Below are 7,522 nucleotides of genomic sequence, written 5' to 3'. Positions count from 1 at the left end.
GGCAGATGTTTTTCAGAAGAGAGCCCACATTCGCCTTTGGGACTTGACTTCCAGCAGAGCTCTGCCTGGCAGCAGCCTGGGAAGGCAGGCTCCACCCAAGAAAAAAAAAAGTGGTGAGCCTGATCTCCCCCCCCACCCCAGTCTGCCTGCCTGAGCTGCATGGGGGCCTGGTGCTTCCCCCCATGGCTGCGGTGCCCCCTGGGACTGCCTGAGCCAGGTGCCTGTGGGTGGGTGCTGCCTGGGGGGGCCCCCACTACTGCTGCGGAGGGAAGCACCATCCCCTTCCCCCCCAGCCCAGGGACTGCTCCACCCGCCGGCAGCTTGCCCTCCCCTCCCCACTGCCAGAAAGGCAGGTAAGTGCATGGGTGTGTGCACAACACAGGGGTTTACTTGACCCTAAATTGAAGCAGTGTTTTTGAAAACCCACCACTTCAATTTAGGGCCCCCATTTTGTCTACACACGCCCTAAGCTGTGAGGCTTGTAATTTCTGTAATGTGGAATGGAACGGCCTGGCACCTGCAAGTTCGGGGACTGCTGTCCTATCAGGTATACGGGAAGACAGGGCAGTCAGTCCAGAAGGCGTGATGACTCTGGATTCCCTCCGGTTCTGAACAGAATGGGAGCCTGGGCATTTGGATAAATGAGGAAGGGAGCCCCAGGGAAGACAGCACCTTTGATAGCACACATGCTAATGCAGCTTGTTCTCTGACAGCAGATTGTGTGTGAAACCTCTCCCCATATTTCTATTCCTAGGTGTCCTATTAAAATGGCTGGTATGCTCTCTCCATGCAGAAATCACTTCTCCTGGTCCATAAGAATTTCCTGGGACCATCTGTTCTGTCTCTTTGACATGCTAAAATATTTATGTCCGCCACAGTGAATCGTACACCTGTAGCTATGATCATGTCAGGCTAATTCCATGCCATCATTTCACTGTACCCACCACTCTCTCTCTCTTAAACACTAACAATGTTGCATCCATCCCTGATGATACCTGTTCCATTTGCTCATCACTTTGAGCCATTCTGGAGCACCACAGTAAGCATGGCAGCAACCATCCTGGCTATATATTTTTTGTGGGGGCACTTTTGAAATATTAGTCTTGCTGCTCTATCTGGAAACTGTATGCACTGAACACTTGACATTTTAGGCTAAACAATGACTCTGGCTCTGTACGTGTTGGCCAACCCTTTCAAACCTGGCTGCATTCAGCTAAACCACCAGGGGTTGTGAATGCATCAGCTGTCCTACAGGATGCATGGCCAAAGATTACTGGATGGCCTCCAAGCTGCCTGCTGTAGGTCCGTAGTATTGCTTTATTAAACACTGCAAGGGGTGTTCTTCTTGAAGAATTCATATTAGCCACAGCATGTCCTTGAATTGGGAGCTGAGGGAGTAACGGTGCTGCTGGAGGTGCCGTCATGTTTGTTGAAGAAGAGTTTGTGGTTTCACCCACTGTCAGCATCTGTGTCCTGCCAACCTACGTCCCACAAGGGCAATCTCTCCCACTGGCTGCAGTGTCCTCCTCTTCCAGCTCTGCATTGCTTTGCTACGTAGCTCAATGGCAGGGGAGGCAACATCTATCTCTTGCACCACTGGCATCCTTCTGAGTTTAAAAAGGGCCCAGCAATGGCACAAACCTTATTCTGGTCCCCGGCTCCGGTGCAAGATGTGTGGGTGTAAGCCCACTGTACCCCCATGAGCCCAGGGACCTCCAGAGGTGGGTGGGTCTTAGCCAGCTGGGAGCTGGCTGAGTTGGAGGCAGGGAGGGTCGTGCCCCCCCCGGCTCCTACTTGGCTCAGCCCCGCAGGGAGCTGCATGACCGGAGCCTCGCAAACGGGCGTGCTCCTGGGTCTGGCACGCAAGTTAGCTCGGGAGTTCATGCAGGAGGGTGTGCGGGAGGGCCCAAGGCCCTGCCTGTGAGCCCCCTAAGGTAGAAGGTCCCAGCTGCACCCGGCCTAGTAACGGCATGCCACGGAAGGGCACTCGCCGCACCCCGAGGGTCCCCTTGGGGTCTGCGGCTCCCCCCTCTGGCACCGCAGAGACGGCCACCCAGACGGAGCCCGCGGTTCTCGGCTCCATGCAGACAGAGCCCCTGGTTCTTGGCTGCGGGGGCTGCCTGTCCCTTTTTCAGGCCCTGGGGTCTGATTATTACAGATTATTAAAGAGGCTGTTCTCAACAGACTGGCCAACGGCAATATCCTGAGAGATACCCAGCATGGGTTTGTTGTGGGTAGGTCTTGCTCGACCACTCTCATTTCCTTTTATGACCAGGTGACCTATTACCTGGACAAGGGGGAAGAGATTGATGTCATATATCTTGACTTCAAAAAAGCATTCGATCTGGTATCCCATAATTACTTCTTGGCAAAACTGGCTAACTGAGGCCTTGACCTCACCACGATCTCCTGGCTGAGGAATTGGCTCCGTGGTCGGACCCAGAGGGTGGTGGTTGACGGGAGCCAATTGTCTTGGTGCCCTGTGACCAGTGGGGTCCCCCAAGGCTCTGTTCTTGGGCCTAATACTGTTTAACATCTTCATCAATGATGTGGACATTGGTGTCACAAGCGGACTGGCCAAGTTTGCCGATGACACCAAACACTGGGGTAAAGCATTCACACCTGAGGACAGGCGGGTGATCCAGGCGGATCTTGACAGGCTCAGGAAGTGGGCGGATGAGAACCTGATGGTGGTTAACACCAAAAAATGCAAGGTTCTCCACCCTGGGAGGAAAAACCTGCAGCATCCTTATAGGATCAGCAGTGCTACGCTGGCTAGCACTACACATGAAATGATTGACCACAAGATGAACATGAGCGTTCAAAGTGATGCTGCAGCTAGTAAAGTGAGCAAAACACTGGCTTGCATCCATAGATGCTTCTCAAGCAGATCCCAGGATGTCATTCTCCCGTTGTACTCGGCCTTGGTGAGGCCGCAGCTGGAGTACTGCGTCCAATTTTGGGCTCCACAATTCAAAAAAGGATGTGGAGAAGCTTGAGAGAGTCCAGAGGAGAGCCATGTGCATGACCAGAGGTCAGGAAAACAGACCTTATGATGAGAGGCTGAGAGCCATGGGACCCTTCAGCCTGGAAATGCTCAGGCTCAGGGGTGATCTGGTGGCCACCTATAAGTTTATCAAGGGTGCTCACCAGGATCTGGAGGATCGTCTGTTCACCAGAGCGCCCCAAGGGATGATGAGGTCGAACAGTCATAAACTGCTCCGCGACTGATTCAGGCTGGACATAAGGAAGAACTTCTTTACTGTCTGAGGCCCCAAGGTTTGGAATAGACTGCCGCCGGAGGTGGTTCAAGCACCCACTTTGAACGCCTTCAAGACATGCTTGGATGTTTATCTTGCTGGGATCCTATGATCCCTGGTGACTTCCTGCTCCTGGGGCAGGCGGCTGGACTCGATGGTCCTGTGGGGTCCCTTCCAGCCCAAATGTCTATGAAATGTATGAAATCTATGAGTTGGAAGATGCTGTACAAACATGCTCTTCCTAAGAGGCATGCACAGTGATATACAGCACTTTTCTGGGGGTAAAATCTCCTGCACTGAGATGGAGGTCTGTCATGGCAACGTTCTTGACGATCACTGCAGAATTGGTCAGTTCCTGCTCAAAACGAGGAATAGAATAGCAACAGGTACAATGTAGGGCTGAGGGCTGCAGCACTTTGGCAGAGCCAATGAGAGTAGAGTACGTGGTGCCCGTGTGTGAGCTTGACTCTCCTCTTTCACTCTCCATGTCTTGTGTAAAAGAGCATTTTCCTTTAACTGAGAATCTGGGTACCACCCACACATGCATGCAGCTTCCGCTGTAACCTTAGTGCTTCCACCAAAGTCGAAGTCTTCATAGTTAAACACAAACAGACCCTTGCCCATTATTTCCCCCTAACAAACCACTCCTTATATGTGTATGGCTGTTGCAATGTCTTGAGTCTTCGGCATGTCCCAAACGATGGTTTGGAAGGTCAGATCCTGATGTGCTCTTTACTCTGGAACTTCAGTGTTATCCACTTTTTTCGTTGTTGCAACCTATATTGCAGCTCATCATTGGGAACATCCAGATGCTCCCTATCCTCTCCCCATCACTATCTCCTCTGAAGAGCTGCTGTACTTCTATGGGCATGTGGGTTATCTGTGTAAGGATAGGCCTGGGGTGCTTTGCAAACATGGTGGCAGTCTCTACCTGTGCTTGCCCGGGGGATGTAGGGCAGGGAGAAGGATGCAGTGATGGAGAGCAGGTTACACAAGCTTGGTCTCCTCCCTTCTCCAGCAGCATCAAATACACAAGTAGTCTTCCCTGAGGTTTGCTATGGTGGGAAACCACTTGCCGAGCTGTGCCACGCTGTGGGTCACATCCTGCTCTGTACTGAGCACTTGGCTGCTCACTTGAAGATACTAGGAGTTGAGTGCTCAGCCCTGTTGTACTGATGAAGGTCACTTCACAATGAACCAACCTGACTCTTCCATTCATCTGGCCATCATAACCTGCCCTCCTCCTGGACCCTCCGTGCCCATTATCTCCAGGCAGCAGGAGCATGTTTACAGGAACGGAAGAGCCGGAGTTTCCACATTATGTGGCTCGTTTACTTTTAGCTGCCTTAATGAGAACAGACTTTTGGGGGGAGGGAGGTAAATATTTTTCTGCTTCCTCTCGGAGCTGGAAAAGCCTGCGAGGCTCATCTCCAGGGAAACACCGTAAATAATGTGTGTGTGGGGGGGGAAATGTTCCATATGCTGCAGCAGCTTTCGACATCAGATGTCTAACACAATAGGAAGCAATAAAGCAGCTATTACCAGCCAGCACCTCCAAGATGGCAGGTTTGAGGTCTCTGTGTAGGACTGCAAGGGGAGGTAGCTGCAGGGTGGAAAGCAGGGACCTGTTTTCTGTGTCTGGCATGAACACTGTTCCCCCCACAACTCTGCTCTTGTCATCTATTGCCATTTAACCAGAACAGCGAAGGCTGGGCGTACTGCTTCTGGTCTCACCATGCCCCTGAAAGCAAGTGGGGTCACTGGCAACATTGGCTGGAGTCTTCTCACATGACTCTTCAAAGAGCCGGTCCACTGTGTAACCTCTAGGACTGGGTTTCCTCTCTGGCAGGATCAGAGGCGTAACTGGCCTCCTCCTCTTTGCACCTTCCTTGCAGAGCCTCTCGCTCCAGCTCTGGCTTTCACAGCTCCAGCAGCGGGGAGGGGGAAAAGACCTGTTCACTCCTCTTTTTTGCTTGTAGACACAAAATGAGGCAGCTCTCCCCACATATGTATTTCCCAGAACGCCCTTCACCGACACGCTGCTGTGCTTCCCCCCGGCCGGAGCTGGAGCAGGGAGGAAGGGGGCAGGAGGGTGAGGTAACCCCACTCCATTATGGTGCCCCCGTTAGGCAATGCCCCCCTCACCCACCCAGGCTCAATGCTACTTGTTGAGATGGTCATCTGTCCTCTGTGGCCTCTGACGCCAGTCAAAGGGTGGACTCGCTTGGCTTGTGGCCGTTTTGGTTGGGCAGAACAACTGCCAGAGTGGGGGTGACATGTGACACAGTGGTGCCAGCCATCGACTTGCATGTTGGAGGAAGGGGGTGGGCCTCAGGTAATGCTCGCTCACCCATTCTCACTTTCCCATCAGTAGAAATGGAGATAAAAGCACTACCTGACCCTTACGGGGAGCAGCAAGGGAACATACTGCGTAGAGCACAAAGCACTGATACTCCTCTAAGGGGGCCACAAAGGTACTGGAGACCGATGCTTTCAATCCACTGACGGGAGCTTCTGTCAAACCTGAAGATGGATATCAGAAACGCTGGGGATCCCAGCAGATGCTAGGAAGCTATTAGTACCAGTTTCCTTGTGGCCTCTTCTCTCTCTGCCTTGTATCCACCTCATGTCCCTTTCCTGTCTGGACTGTAAGCCGTATTGAGGCAAGGGCTGTTTCTCATTTTGTTCTGTGTTTGTATAATGCCACTGTGGGGTCCCAAGCTGAACAGCACCAAGCACAAGGGGGGCCCATAACTGGGACTCCTGCATGCTTTTGCTGTGAGGTAGTGATAGCACTGACTGGCACTGGGAGTGGTGGGGACTTACCTGGGTAAAGCTGCTCAAGGGTCAGGGGCCAGTCGTACGGCTGCTTTCATGCTAGAGCAGTAGGGGAACAACATCAGGATGAAATCAGAAGGTAGCCTTGCATGCCATATCGTGTATGCACAGCCCTCTCATCACAGCCTGCTCCTGCTGCCTGTGCTGGCAAGTACCTAAATACAAGCTGGTTTAACAGCCTCACTTAGGTGACAGGAAAAAGCAGATTGCGTCTTGGGTGGGGTGAGCAGCTTGGGACTAGGCCAAAAACATTGCCGGGGGATCCAGGCCCCTTGAAACCCTTCAGGGGCACCTAATGTATAAAGAGCTGTATAAATATTTACTGATCCTCTTGCCACCACCTGAAGTAGGTACATAAGTACCAATGCTCACAATTTACTGAATCTGAGAGATGCAGAGATGCAGTCAGGTCTTGTAGGGGATCAGGACTGGTAGGCTGTAGTGCCCTTAAGAAAAAGGGTCGAAATCTCCAATGCACTAGCTGGGGCCATAACCTAAATCTGGTTAATGAGAGGCTGCTTTAGGAAGTTATTTAAGATGGCAGCTTCTATGGGAGAGGCCATTCTCATTCCTGCACCCAGGTTCCTAACCCCAGCTCTCCCCAGACGAGGAGCCAGAACAGTGCTGTGCACCCTGCACGCCCACAAACGTCCAGTTGCAGGGGAAGGAACCGGGCAGTTCCCTTGTGTACAAATTAAATCCCTGGTAATTAAATCCCTTGCCACCCCTTCACCCATCCCAGCGTGGGTGAAGGGATGGCAAGGAAAAGACAGGCTTAACCAGCATTGCAGCACGCACGGTGGGCAGCCAACAGGAGCACGGTGCTGAGATCTGGCCTCACATAGCCTAACTTCTGGGTTTGTTTCCATGGTTACGGGCTGATGGGCAGCCAAGTGAAGACAAAGCATTAAAGTAAAAAGTGCCTCATTGCAGCAGGATGAGAGGCCTATAGGGAGGCTCCCAGCCCAGCCACTCACACAGGCATCTCCCTGCACTGTAGGTCTTATACTTGGAGTTGCCTGGCCTGGCCATGTTCCCTTCCCCTTCTGGATCACTGGCTAAAGGCTTATATGCAACCCCCCTTAAACAGCATTTGCTCACATCTCTGCTCATTGCTCCCAAGGTTTGGCTTTTATCTTGTTGCCCACAGCTGTAAATAGTTTGCTATCGATCTCCCTGGGCATATTCATTCATGAAGATTAGCAACAACAGTCTAAATGCTGCCCCTGCAGCGCCCCACTTCATGCTGTCCTCTGTTTCGGTTGAGTCCACCATGGTTTAATTTTTAATAGTCTCTTTATCAAAGCCAACATACTCACTCGCCCCCATTCAGCCTGTGGAGGCTCTAGGAGAGGTTGGAGTCTGACCTCTCCCGCACAACAGTAGCAGAGGCTCTAACAAACCACAGTAAATGCTGCTCTGTG

The sequence above is a fragment of the Gavialis gangeticus genome, unplaced genomic scaffold, assembly GCF_001723915.1.
Source record: "Gavialis gangeticus isolate Ggan-Ray unplaced genomic scaffold, GavGan_comp1, whole genome shotgun sequence".
NCBI lineage: Eukaryota > Metazoa > Chordata > Crocodylia > Gavialidae > Gavialis > Gavialis gangeticus.
Note: the sequence above shows the minus strand (reverse complement) of the source record.